Raw genomic sequence first — 15,494 nt, 5'->3', positions numbered from 1 at the left:
CGGTATGTGTTGTGTAACTCCAAAGACCACGGTTGACCGAAAGCGATAAATGGTTTTGTAATACCAAAAGCCTTACTGTGGCGTGGAGAACGAGGTCTTGAATGTATAGTTACGTCACTATCTCAACGCTCATGAATTCCTTAGTAAGCCTGGACTCACAGTAAAAAAAACGAAATCTGTGTTTTAAACTCTTGAATCAAACTTGGAGTACCAGCGGACCCGTTCCCAGGGCGTAGCGGATAGATTACTTCAGTTTCTGGCAGAATGAAGGAAGCAACGGTTGCAGGAGACCGTGAAAAGTCTCGACTCTACACACTCTAGCCGCCAAGCATTGCGACTGATAAAGAAAGTGGGTCCCGACCGGACTTTTGCAAAGGACGAGGCGGAATGTGAGGCAGACACAATTGCCAAGAAAATAAAAACCATAGCCAATGAGTTCCGAATAAGTCGGACTGGACTTCGCCGTTCAGTCCCCGAGAAGTGGGTGATTCTATTAGAACTGTAGGGCAGGAAAAGCAGCAGGGTTATTTGGCACATATCCCGATATGGTTATGCATCTGGGCCCAAAGGACACGGGCTTGGCTGGCAGAGGCAATATCTTATGTACTTGCAAAAGAAAAGCTTCCACAATTGTTAATGCACGCTAAGATAGTTGCCATCCTGAAGTCAGGGAAACTGGCGTAGGAGGCTGGCAGTTACAGACCCATACCACTTCTGAGTTGTCTGTGCAAACTTCTGGATCGTGTGCTACTGAACATTGCGTACGATACGGTCTGGTGCGAAGGGTTAATGCTCAAACTTGCAAAAGTCATAAGGTGCAAAAAGGCCTTGAAGTGTTCTCTTCAATCCTAGAAGCAAGACAGTTCCATGTCGCCCTGGGTGACACCACGACCAAAGTCAGGAAAATGAGGAATGGAGTCCCTCAGGGATCTGTTTTGGCACCAATGGTGTTTATTGTCTACATTAGCGATATGCCGAACATTTTCTCTCAGAGACAGGGATACGCGGACCACTGGGCACTCGTTACTCAAAGTAAGGTGTGGGCCCGTTTCAAGAGCGTACTCAGGATGCTACCGCAGACAAAAAACACTACTTTGACAAGTGGTACCTGAAATGAACACTTCAAAAACCGCGGCTAAATCATTCCATCTATGTAATGGCTGGCACACCCGTAAACTGAACATCCTCGTCGAAGATCAGCTTATTCTATATGAGCCGAATCCGAAGTACCTTGGGGTTTCTCTGGACCGCAGCCATACATACCGGGTCCATCTCGAAGATATTTCCCGGAATATAGATTAATGCAACAGTCTTCTGAGGAAATAACTTGGGGTGCTGATCAAGCATTTTTGAGGACTTCCGTCTTTGTACTGTGTTCTTTCACAGCGGAGTGTCTCTACAACATGCCTATGTTTTATAAACTTTTCCAAGGCGTTTAAAATGTTACTCAACGTATCTTCTTCGAAAATAGGAAATTCAACGAGAGCTCCCTGTCGCTAACGGACATTCGTGGGGGCAGCTATTTTGAACTGGCAAAAATTTGTCTAAAATTTGACAGAATTAAAATTTTCAACTTTTAGTTTAAAGAGTACATGTGTATGTTCAATTGAGCAAATATGACGTCACATGAAAAATAAATGAACTCAGTAGGAGATTTGTCCCATGACATTTTGACTCATCCTCGTATTTGGTATTTTTTGGAAATTGTCTGAAAATCATTTTGGGATCTTAATCATTTAATCAGTGTCTTTGAATAATAACGTTGATAGGTTTCTGTTGAAATGTCCCGTTTTCAATAATTTTATTGCATGTTTTTTTGTTTGTTTGGGTTTTTTTTCTTCTTTTTTTTTATTAGTCTGATTTGGTTTCCTAGTTAGAAAAGTATTTTAGTGGCTACAAGTTGTGATTTTATACTTAAGATATCAGAGTATGGCTTGACTCTTTCGTTTTAAATTTTGTGTCTTTTCTTCACCAGTTGTTGTGAATAAAAAAAAGACATCTAAAAAATCCCTTTATTCATCCCATAAGGGAATTTATACTCGAGGGTCTATTCCAAGAGAAGCCTGGAATAACTCAGGCATCAGCAACAATGCAGCGCCGCAAATTGAGCTAGGGCGAGGTGACTTGCTCAAGGCCACACAGCGCAGCAGGAATTCGAACTCGAAGCAAAGACCGTACAGCAGAGCCAAACTGCTCCTTATCCTTTAGTCACTCTTATCCATATTGTGTTTATTTTGTCAGTTCACAGATTTCACTAATAGTGTAATGGATTTCCTGAGACCATTTCTAAATCCCAACGGACAAAGACGCGGCCATTATTATGACGTGCAAAACCACAAAGACGACAATCTCTACAACATGAGAGAGGAATCTCTACTGACCCACATCTTTGGTGTTGAGTCCTCAAATCAAACAGACGATTCCTACTTCGGACTCAATAAGCTTGTCGATGCAGATTTTTCCGATTATGTTTACGTTATTTTAGAGACAATTAAGTGTTTCCTTTGTTTATTTTGTGTCGTCTCAAACATCATCAGCATGATTGCTTTTGGTCGCCGTGGTGTTTCTCGTGTAAGTTCTTCATTTAGCCAACTGGGATTACTCGTGTTCGATTCTTCATTCTGCCTGCTTCAGCTTACGATTGGCTTAAAACGCATGAGTTATAATATTAAGCGCGCAAACAATGACAATATAACTGACGACATGGCGATAGACGAGATATTTAAATCTTATAAACATTTAGTTTTACAGGATTGGGCATTTGGTATACCGAAAATACTTGCACATATCAATATTGATTGTTCCTGTTTGATAACGACCTACATATCACTAGAGAGAATGGCCTGTGTGGCGTTTCCTTTCAAGGTCAAATCTATGTTTACAATACGTCGTGCTCGCGTTGCGTTACTTGGCATCACTCTTTTCAATTCTGCCGTGATAACCTCAAGTTATAAGATTAATAATCTCACAGCGAATGAAGCATTGGAGATCGTATCCTATGGTGTTGTAAGAATAGGGAGTGTTGCGTGTGTGATTGTATGTAATAGTATCATCATTTCTAGTCTGGTAAAATCAAAAAAATTTAGAATGGCCAGCTCAGCCCAAGCACATAATTCTGAACAAAGATGGAACAAAACGGACTTGAAAATCATTCGCATTATGATAGCGATATCTGTTGTGTTTCTTGTATGTCATTTTCCAATTGCAATATTCGCCAATTTACAAAGATATAAAGAGTATTATATTATTGAAAATGTATTTCAACATCTGACCGATTATTTAATTACAGTAAACGCGTGTTTTAATACCATCATTTACATCATAATGAGTTCAGACCACAGAAAAGAACTTAAAAAGATGATTTGCTGTTGCTGTCGAAAGCAAAAAACCTGTTGATTTATTTTTTTTAACCTTTGGAGTGAATTCGCCGACATGGAAATGAGAAATCAGAACAAGAACGTATCTAATACAGGAATGTTTTGTAGAGAGAAATTTTTGGCCTTCTCTACGAGACTTACGTAAAGGAGATGTTAGTTGTGATCTGTGTAAAATGAGTTAAAAGTAAAAGCGTTGTCTCAGATATAAAATGTAATATCGCCTAACAGACGTCATGCCTCGTCCTGTTGCTGTTGGCTAAGGACCCATTGGAAAGCGCTTTGCACACGTTTAGTTTAAATTGCGCCATATAAATGCTCAAGTATTTTCCCACTTCTGCTAATGCTACTAATATTACTACTACTACTAATATTACTACTACTACTACTACTACTACTACTACTACTACTACTACTACTACTACTACTACTACTACTACTACTACTACTACTACTACTACTAAATAATAATAGAAACGATGATGATGATAATAATAATAATAATAATAATAATAATAATAATAATAATAATAATAATAATAATAATAATAATAATAATAATAATAATAATAATAATAATAATTATAATCATCATCATCATCATGATAATTATAATAATAATGATAACAATATAATATAGCACTTGTCCATGACTAGGTCATGCTCTATGCGCTTCACCATTACAAAAATGACAATCTAAAATATCACTAACACACACTCACACACACACATACACTCACACTCCCCCCCCCCCCCAACCACCCCACACACACAAACCGACACACTTTCACTTATTAAGACTTGTATTGAAGAACTGTTACCAACAATAACTAAACTTATAAATAATTCGTTGGTCTCAGGTAGTGTCCCCGACTCGTTTAAACGTGCCATTGTTAAACCACTATTAAAGAAGTCCGATCTAAATGTAAACGAACTGAAAAATTACAGACCTGTCTCCAACCTTCCATATCTATCCAAAGTGCTTGAACGCATTGTGTTAAAAAGACTTTTGTATCATATCCATCTAAATAATTTAAGTGAAAATTTCCAATCTGCCTATAAATCACATCATAGCACTGAAACTGCCCTTTTAAAAGTATGCACTGATATTCTTAATAGTATTGACAAAAATCATGTCTGTTTATTGACTATGTTGGACCTTTCGGCTGCATTTGACACCATTGATCACGATATACTTATTAAACGATTAGAGATTACTTTAGGAATAAGAGACACTGCGCTTAGTTGGTTTAAATCATACCTAACATCAAGATCTCAGTCGGTTCTGATCGATGGCACAGTATCAGAATTATTTCCTCTAAAATACGGCGTTCCGCAGGGGTCTGTCCTTGGTCCTGTTATTTTTACTCTTTATACTCAACCTCTTTCGGATATTTTTGTTAAAAATAAATTAATGTATCATTTCTATGCTGATGACACTCAGATCTATGTAAGCGATATCCCTAGTAATATCCCATCATTGATTACCCGTGTTGAAGACTGTATTAGAGATGTTAAATGCTGGATGGAAATTAACAAGTTAAAGCTGAATAATGAAAAGACAGAGGTGATGGTGTGTGGTAGAAAAAGTGTTTTGAAAGATGATTTTCTGAAGTTTACTCTAAATATAAATGGGTGCACAATTAACCTCTCAACGTGTGTGAAAAACCTCGGGGTAATGCTAGATCAACATATGACTATGCAGGCACAGTTTGATTCTCTATGTAGAAGTTTGACAATAGGATTGAAAAGAATTGCTTCAGTTAGACCTTTCCTAACAAGAGAAGTAACATGCAAACTAATATCTTTCATACTATCTAAAATAGATTACTGTAATTTGTTAATCTCGAATGTAAGCAACGATAAAATATCACGCCTTCAAAGTATCCAGAATGCGGCTGCTAAATTGATTTTAAGAAAGAAGATAACATCCTACTCGTTGCCACTTTTGTATGAGCTGCATTGGTTACCAGTTAAAGTGAGAATCGAATTCAAACTAGCAGTATTGTGCTATAAGTGCCTTAATGATCAAGCACCATTGTATATTACTGGATTTTTAGAAACTTATAAGCCAACGAGGAGTCTACGTTCTGCACTAGATTCTACAAAATTAATTGTTACAAATAAATATAAATATAAATTTTACGGCGGCAGATCGTTCAGTCACGTCGGACCTTCCATCTGGAACTCTCTTCCTAAAAGAATAAGAGAAGCGCAGTCCTTATCAATATTTAAATCAAAGTTAAAACACCATCTCTTTGTTAAAACACATCTTGATTAATGCATCTTTGTAATTTGACCCCAATATGAAGGTTAATTTAGTTTATGTTATTATATCATTATTTTATATTATTTCCGTATTTGACATAGCATGTGGATGTATTATAACATATCTTGTATTAATGACTTTATGTTTAGTTATTACACTGTTGTATAATGATAATATTATGTTGATGTAGTTTGTATAATGTTTCATTTGTATAATAATGTCACTGTATTATTGTTTCGCGCATTGAGCATCACCCAGTGATGAAAATGCGCGTTATAAATGTCATGTATTATTATTATTATTATTACTCAAAATAAGAAACAAAGAAAAAGAAGACATCTATCAAATAAATGTGAAACATTGACAGAGACTTAATAATATGTTTTTGTAAAAAAGTAATGTTAAAGCCTTGATTTAAAAACATCGACACTTTTGATGCTTCACGAATAGCCCTGAGAAGAATGTTTCATATTATAGGACCAAGTGTTGAAAACAATTACCACCATAAAATAAATAATTTGATTTGTTGTTCCTTGAAGTTTAGTGTGGTCAGATAAAGAGCGTAGAATTCTAGATGAAGAATAGACATTTATGAATTTATTAAGATACCTAGGTGCTAAACTACGTTATAAATACCTATATGTGCACATCGTGCAAAACCATTAGCACATTTAAAGCAGATAAGGGCGATCTTGTATTCAACCCTTTCTTTCACTGGCAACCAATGCACTTCAAACAGAATGTTTTGTAATCAATTTTGCAGCACTATTCTGAATTGTTTGAAGCCTTAAAATTTTACTTTAAGTTAACCCAGCCAAATGAGAATTATAATTATCTAATCTTGAGAATATAAACATTGTTACTTGCTTTTTCGTTACATCTTTAGTCGAGTGTATGTTCGTACATTAGTAAATTTCTTGAGATGTGAATTTAAACTTGTGCCCTAGATTATCAACATATGAATTCATGTCCAAATCGCTATCTAAAAATACTTCTAAATTTCTATTTGTTTTACTTAATTTTATAGAATTCTCATTGATATCCAAGTTCATCACAAGGAATGGACCATTTTTCTTTGCCCCACATAACATTACTTCTGGGTTTTTTTTCATTATTAAATTTATGTTTATTTACATCCATCTAGCTTTTGTTTGTTTGTTTTGTTTTTAAGGGTTTTACGGCGCTTGCAACACATTAAGGTCATATCAGCGCCAGTAAAAAGGAAGAAAATGGGATAGTAAAAAGTTCTAGAATTACAATTAAAGCACCCAAGAAAAAGTAAGACAAAGGGGAACTAGGAACAAATAGGGATCAGATGTAGATTCCAAGAGCACACTATCATGTACTTAGTTTGAGATCACCTATAAGTCTCATCTGGACACAAGCACAAAATCCAACAAAGAGGAACACACTCAAATGCTTACACTATACATTAAAAATGACAAATATAATAATACATAACAGAGAGATGATTTACAAGGAAAAAAATATCATCTCCCAAAACAATAACTATGCATTTGACTGTTTCCCTCCCAGCCTGGACTCCAACCAGGGCCAGGACAAAACCAAGTAACCTCATTCCAAGACAAGGACAGAAAGCATGTTGGAAAACAGATATAAGGGGATAGAAGACACAGTATGTACCTCCCTGCCCACTATGGGAGGTCAGGATCCCCACCCAGTATCTAGCTTTTCACATCGACAACACAATTTTCAACTGATTTTTGTAAAAGAAAAATATCAGGTCGTGTTCTCAGATTGTCTCTCTCTCTCTGTATTCCTCTCTGTTATTGTCTCTCTTCCGCACTCTTCCTTTCGTTCTCTCCTCCAGTCCCTCTTTATTATCTCTCTCTTCCTTTAGTTCTTTCTTTCTCCCTTTCTCACTCTTCTTCTAAAGATAGGGACTGTGTCCTCTTTCTCTCTCTATTCCTCCACCCCCCCCCCCCCTCTCTCTCTCTCTCTCTCTCTCTCTCACACACACACACACACACACTTCCTCCGTTCTTACCACTCTGTATGTACTAAATAATAAGAAAGAGGCTGTGTATAAATTATAAAAAATAATAGACCCTATGACAGATCCATGGGGTACACTATGCATCGAATAAAATTCATATGAAAATGTGCCATTTATTTCAACAGATTGTGTTCTAAATCTAAGGTACGATTGAAATCACTCTAGTGCAGTGCCTCTGATTCCAAATGTAATGTTTAAACGATGAAGTAAAATATCATGGTCTATGGTGTCGAAAGCAGAGGAGAGATCTAACAGAGTTGGAATTCATTCAATATATCAGTATAGACTTTGATGACAGCTGTTTCAGTGCTACGCTGACTGATAAGTTCCACTTAGATAATTAAATGTAACATGCTTTAAAATTCTTTTTAAAATAACTCTTGCAAGAATTTTTGATAGAAAGGAAAGATTCGAAACCGGCCTATAATTTTTCAGTTCATTCTGTTCAAGTGTACTCTTCTTCAATGGAGGTTTTACAATAGCTTTCTAAAAAGAAGTTGGAACTACACCAGAGTGGAGTGAGTTATTCACTATCATAGTTATAATAGGCAAGAAAACATCAATACAGTAATGAAGTTGGGATGGGGTCAAGGTCACACATTCGGAAGGACTCATCAATATTATTTCTCGAATTTCTTCTTCTGTGGCTAGAGAAAATTCAACCTTTGAATGGTTCGAATTTTGTTGTAATAGGGAACAAATGTAGATTCCAAGAGCACATTGTCAATGTACTCAGTTTGAGATCACCTTAAGGTCTCACCCAGACACCAACACAAGATCTAACTAAGAGGAATACCCTCAAATGTTTACAAATCAAATGTTAAAAAAATATTACAGTACATAACAGAGATATGATTTACAATGAAAAAAAAACATCATCTCCCAAAACTATAACTTTTCATTCGACTGTTTTCCTCCCAGCCAAGGTCTCCGGCCTGAGTCAGGACAAAACTGAGTAATCTCATTTCAAGAGAAAGACAAAAAGCAATTTGAAAACAGATAGGGGGATAGAAGACATAGCAAGTACCTCCCTGCCCATTATGGCAGGTCGGGAACCCCACCCAGCATCATCATTATCACCATTATTATCATCATCACCATCGTCATCAACAATGACAAACACCAAAAACAACAACAACCATAACACCAATGACTAAAATCACAACAAATATAGCAATGACTATGAAAAATATTTTTTTTCTCTATTTGAGGAAAATTTTGGTCTAAAATCCAAGCCCTATCTCCACTGAGTAAAAATGTTTTTGAATTTTGAAAATCCATTCATAAATAAACAAGTTATACAGTTTTAAAGGTGTCATTTATTTGGATGACCCGCAAAAAGGAAAAAAACGCGAAAATATGGGACGCTTTTTCGGCATTTTTTTTTCGACCTTTCGTTGTATCTTGCGTAATAAGTGGATTAAAAGCTTGAAACTTGAAGAGCAAATTAGGATGGTGTTTTGTAAAATACGGGAAAAGTACTCGTCATATTCATATGAAATTTTACAACCAAAAAGAGGAAATGTTCATGTATTACCTTGTCAGCGACAAAACCTCCACGCCCGGTAGTTTTAGAAAAATTTTACTCCAAAGAGTAAAAATCTATTTTTAACGGTCTTCTGGTAATCGCACGAGTTTTGTCGCTTGACATAATCTAAAATGACCTTTTTTCTAACTGTGTGCCAACTTTCAGTCATATTCATCGATAAACAGCGTTGTAATTAACTTTTTAAAATAGCATATACGAAACGGCTTCGTCCCATATTTTGACGCGAATTCGGGCACTTCGTGAGCGAAAAAGAGGCCTAAAGATTTGTGCGGGATAGTCATTGCTAACAAATATCACTCAATAAATCTAAAAATAGCACTATAATAAGATCTTAAAATCTCATTTAATAATATTATAGAAATGTTAATTTATTTAAAGAGCAACAACAGTATCATTATCATTAATGATAACACAACATGAATGACAGTGACAGACTGATTGAGATACAATGAAGATGGGTAGTGATATGAATGAATGAGAGATCTGACGCTGTATGAATGAATGAATTAATTAATTAATGGATGAATGATTGAACCAACAATCTTACAAATGAATGAATGTACCAATAAATCAATGAATAAATGAATGAACGAACCAACATACAAATGAATGAATAAATGAATGAGAAATCCAACGTAGTATGTATGAATGAATGAACGAATGAATGGATGATGGATGGATGCATGAATGAACCAACAATCTAACAAATGAAAGAATGAACCAATAAGTCAATGAATCAATGAATGAACGACCAACAAACAAATAAATGAATCAATCAATCAATCAACCAATTAACGAACCAATAAACAAATGAATTAGTGTATGAATTAATTAACGAGTAAATGAATCGATTAGCCAGCCATGAATGCATGAATGAGAGTATTAATTGATCAATCGATCCATCTATCCACCAATCAATTAAGCAATCATGCAATGTATAACGAGGCTACAACACCAATTCTTTGCTAGCAAAATGGCCATTAAATAAATATAAGTTAAATTAAGCCTTACTCGCAGCTCAAAAATATTCCTGCACCGACAATGTCGTAATGATGATTAAAAAAAAAAAATTAATAAAACTAACAAATGAAGAAAAAATGTCACAAATAAAAAAAAATTTAAAAACAAATAAATAAGATACAAGCAGCTTTCAAATCCAACAACCATTAAGTAATTTGTTTAAAAAGCATTTTAAATCAACAAATCAATGTAAAACAAAAGGTTACATGATAGATAGACGAACGCGTCAATCCAGTTTTATGCATGGAGTATTCGGATACGTAGTTGTGATTTATGGATCTTTAATAGGATTCAATAGTCTGGTATCACGTCCACCCAGCAACCAGAAGCTTGGTTCTAAACAAAGAAAATGGGTACTTTTTATTCTTCATACTGGCTAGAACTTTTTCACATGCCATGTGATCAGAATGTATAAAAGTCAAAACATGATCAGATTTATAATGTATTTCTCTTCTGGATACACTTTTATGCTTGTCGGAGAAGTATTTCATCAGGTCGTCCGCCATTGTTCTGATAGTTTAGAACCAGTTACTGTGTGGCATTACGAGGGAAGTGACATCACGACTGTTGAAGCCTATTCTCCATAGACTTTTCTAATAATAATTTAGTGATGTCATTGACCTACATGACGTCATATTGGAAGACATCATACGTCATGAAGTTTTAATAAGACTTGGAGAATAATATTACTTAGATCTATATTAAATTAAAACAAAATGAAAAAAAAAAAACCCCATAAGGTTTCATGTTGTCATTGATAAAAATTGGCTACTTATGTTGTAAACAAATTTCCATCATTTAATCTCCGTTTTGTTTGGGTTTTGTTCAAGGGTATAGTTATAGAATTCAATTAAAGCACCCAAGAAAAGGTAAGACACAGGGGAATTTGTTCAAATAAGAAACAGATGTAGATTCCAAGAGCACACCATCAAAGTACTTAGTTTGAGATCACCTAAAAGTCTCATCCAGACACAAGCACAGGTCCCAACTAAGAGGGATACACTCAAATGTTAACAAATCAAATATAACATTAACATGTAAATAAAACATAATACAGTACATAACAGAGAGATGATTTACAAGGAAAAAAATATCATCTCCCAAAGCAATAACTATACATTCGACTGTTTCCCTTTCAGCCAAGGACTCCGACCAAGGTCAGGACAAAACCAAGCAATCTCACTCCAAGACAAAGACAGAAGGCAATTGGAAAACAGATAAGAGGGGATAGAAGACACAGCATGTACCTCCCTGCCCATTATGGGAGGTAGGAACCCCACCAGTCCCACACATTTAGGTCATTTCAGCGCTAGTAAAAAGTGGAAGAGAATGATATGATGAAATTTTCTAGATTTGCAATTGAAAGCAAACAAGGAAAAGTAAGACATGGAGGAATGGCTCAAAAAGGGAACAGATGTAGATTCCAAGAGCAAACTATCAGTGTACTTAGTTTGAGATCCCCTAAAAGTCTCATCCAGACACAAGCACAGCCCCTCTTATTATCGATTAATTAATTAACCCTCTCCTTACCAGCCATTTTCAGGATTTTCACCAAAACCTCGCACCCAACTAACAGAAAAATATATGTTTTATCACTCAAACAAAATAGCACTCAAGTTCTTGCCCTGCATAATTTCTTTAGCAAAACATGCTCTCTAAAACACACTGTTCATTTTCTTTACAGTTCATGATGTACAAGAGAAATTTGAATAAGAAAAATGTTGGTTGCATCATAACAAATGTCACGATTTTCCTATAGTTGGAAAGGAGAGGGTTAACGTGGATAATTGTGAGACTGTCACTGTGTATATAAGATAGTTGATCAAATATGAATTGCCCTGACTATGAAGGAATAGTTGGATATGCATGAAATTTTCTGAAAAAGGTTATCAATTTCTCATAAGATCAAAAAAAAAAAGGAATTGAAAACAACTGATGCTCACGTTTTCCATTACTGCCGCTACATCAAAAGGAAGCTAGAGCAAATGAAAGGAAAGAAAACGTCTTTACAAAATTTTCCTTGCGTTTGTGAAAAACCACATTTTAAAACAGATTGGTTTGTTTTTATTTTTAAGGGTTTTACGGCGCTTGCAACACATTAAGGTCAAATCAGCGCCTGTAAAAAGGAAGAAAATGGGATAGTAAAAAGTTCTAGAATTACAATTAAACCACCCAAGAAAAAGGTACGACATAGGGGAAATGGTTCAAATAGGAAACAGATGTAGATTCCAAGAGTACACTATCAGTGTACTTAGTTTGATATTACCAAAAAAGGCTTCCAGACACAAGCACAGGTCCCCACTAAGAGGAATACACTCAAATGTTTACAAATCACGGATAATATGTAAACAAAATATAGTACAGTACATAACAGAGAGATGATTTACAAGGAAAAAAATATCATCTCTCAAAACTAACTTACATTTGAACATTTCCCTCTCAGCCAGGGTATCCGGCCAGGGCCAGGACAAAACCAAATAATCTCATTCCAAACAGATTGGTGAAAATGGATGAAATGCCACTCAAAGAAATGGAAAACCCACAAAGAACCTGATTATGTTTGACAATTCATACCTTCCAAACAACCAAACAGTGAATGACAAACACGACAAGCAGCTCTTGAATAGATTGAAGCATGAGCCAGCTACAAAACATCCAGGGAAACTTCAAAATGGAGTAGTTCTGCTTTTGCAGGTCAACGCATCATCTCATCGTGCTGCACAGCATCAGATAATTGCTGGTTTGAAATCTTACCTCATTTGGACCCTTAAGACTTTTTAAATGTTCCTTACATTAAAGTAAAACCTCAAAGGAAAGTGTTTTGATGAAGAAATTGAAGTTTTAAGAGCTTCAGAAGACTGGTTTAAGGCCAAACCCAAAACCCTCTACTTTGAAGAGGTATTCAAGGTCAAGGAAAAGATGGGAGAAGTATACCACGTTAACTGGGACTATGTAGAAAAATTAAAGTAAGTGTGTGAAATTTCATTAGACAAAATAAGGGAAATTTATATTTAATCAGTCACTGTATAAAATCTATGACAAAGGTCACAAGTTTCAAGATTAGGAAAACACTCTGCGATATCAACAAAGGTGTAAATATGTATTTATTATGAATTTTTTATTTTTTACAAATCCTCCAAACAGCCATTAAAGATTTTTATCTGCACTGTGACTAGTTGTGTGACTATGTTGTTTTGTGGTATGACACTCGCCTTTAGATTGGAAGGTCCTGGGTTCAAGTCCCATTCTGGGCAGCGCATAGTTGCGTCCTTAGAAAAGGATATTTACTCACATTCTCTCACCGTACTCAGGTGTTAAATAAGTTCCTGGCCGTTAACAGATTGTCGATGTCTGCAAAACTGTAATATCACCTAACAGGCATCATATCTCGTCCTACATGTTAAATGTTGCTGTGAGCTAAGGGCCCCATGTAAAGTACTTTGAGTATGCGTAGTGGATATTGCGCTTTTATAAATGTTCAAGTTAGTGAAATTTGAAAGCAATTACATGATAAAAAAAAAATGGTCAGGAACCCTACCCAGCATCATCATTAACACCATTATTATCATCATCACCATCGTCATCAACAATGACAAACACCAAAAACAACAACAACCATAACACCAAAGCCTAAAATCACAACAAATATCACTCAATAAATCTAAAAATAGCACTATAATATCTTAAAATCTCATTTAATAATATTATTTATTTCCCCAAGGGGAAATTTGTCATTAGGGTCTATTCCAAGGGAAGACTGGAATAACCCATGCGTCAGTCGCAGTGCAGCGCCGTAAAGTGAGTGAGGGCGAGGTGAATTTGCTCAAGGCCACACAACGAGGCGGGTAGTCAAACTCGGTACCTTTTGGGTACGAAGCAAAGCCTGTACCGCTGAGCCACGCTGCCTTCCCCGATTAGTAAAATAATAGTCATACAATCATAGCTATATTTGTTTTAGTTGTTGGGTAAAAAAGCCTTTGAGCCCCAAACATTCCGTGTTTCGTAATTTGCAATCTTTTAAAACTGTTATATATTCAATGTTGGGGAGAGTCCCGATAACTCAGTCGATAGAGCACCTGCTTCACAAGCAAAGGGACTGCGTTCAATTCCAGGTGCAATTGAGATTTTTTCTAACCCCCCCCCCCCCCCCCCCCTGTCCACCTGGCAGTGATAGCGTCCTATCCAAAGGGTATCAAGCATTTGCTATTGTCCATTTCACGCTGCTATAGAAACTGGGATAAACTCCGGCTCCATGGGCCAAATTACTTGAGTCTTCGGAGAAAGCTCTTTACTCACATTCTCTCACCGTACGCAGGGTAAAATGAGTACCTGTCCGTTAACATCGTTGTCTCTGTCCTAAACAAAATTGTAATATCGCCTAAAAGGCGTCATGTCCCGTCCTACATTTTAAATGTTGCTGTTGGCCAGGGACCCCTCGTAAAGCGCTTTGAGCATGTTTAGTGGATATTGCGCTATATAAAAGCTCAAAATATTTTTTATAAAAATTAAAATGAGATATGGGATATACTAAATGGTCGTTAAAATAAATGAAATATAAATCTGATTAGATTATCCCATACCAGTTATGATGAGATTTTATATAACGGAGAAGAAAAGAAAATAGATGTAAATATGCACAAACAAAGATTAACCTCTTAATGGCGAGATTGAATTTCTTTCTCATCATGATTTTTTTTAAAAGTGATTAAGTGTTTATATTGTGCGGCTATGTGGTCTAGTGTGGTATGACAATCACTTTCGGATCTGAAGGTCCTGGGTTTGAGCCTCGCTCAGCGCATAGTTGAGTCCTTGGAAAAGTCTTTTTACTCACATTCTCTCACTGTACTCGGGTGTAAAATGAGTACCTTGCAGTTAACAGTAATTCTAATAATAATGATAATGATGATGATAATAATAATAATAATAATAATAATAATAATAATAATAATAATAATAATAATAATAATAATAATAATAATAATATATATATATATATAAAAATAAATAATTCCCCTTTTTCATCCCTAAGGGGAAATTTTTCTTTAGGATCTATTTCAAGGGAAGACTGGAATAACCCAGGATTCAGCCGTGGTGCAGCGCCACAAAGTGAGATAAGGCTAGGTGACTAGCTCAAAGCCACACAGCGCCACGGGTTGTCGAACTTGATAGCTTTCAGGTACGAAGCAAAGCATACCGTTGAGCCGTGCTGTCCCAAAATATATAGTTGTATTATAGTGGAAAAAGTAGCCCCTCAAAACATGCCAT

Source organism: Berghia stephanieae, chromosome 2, assembly GCF_034508935.2.
Source record: "Berghia stephanieae isolate SIO BIC M18660-M18661 chromosome 2, UCSD_Bste_1.3, whole genome shotgun sequence".
Taxonomy (NCBI): Eukaryota; Metazoa; Mollusca; class Gastropoda; order Nudibranchia; family Aeolidiidae; genus Berghia; species Berghia stephanieae.
The sequence above is the reverse complement of the archived record's forward strand: the minus strand, read 5'-3'. Positions refer to the sequence as shown.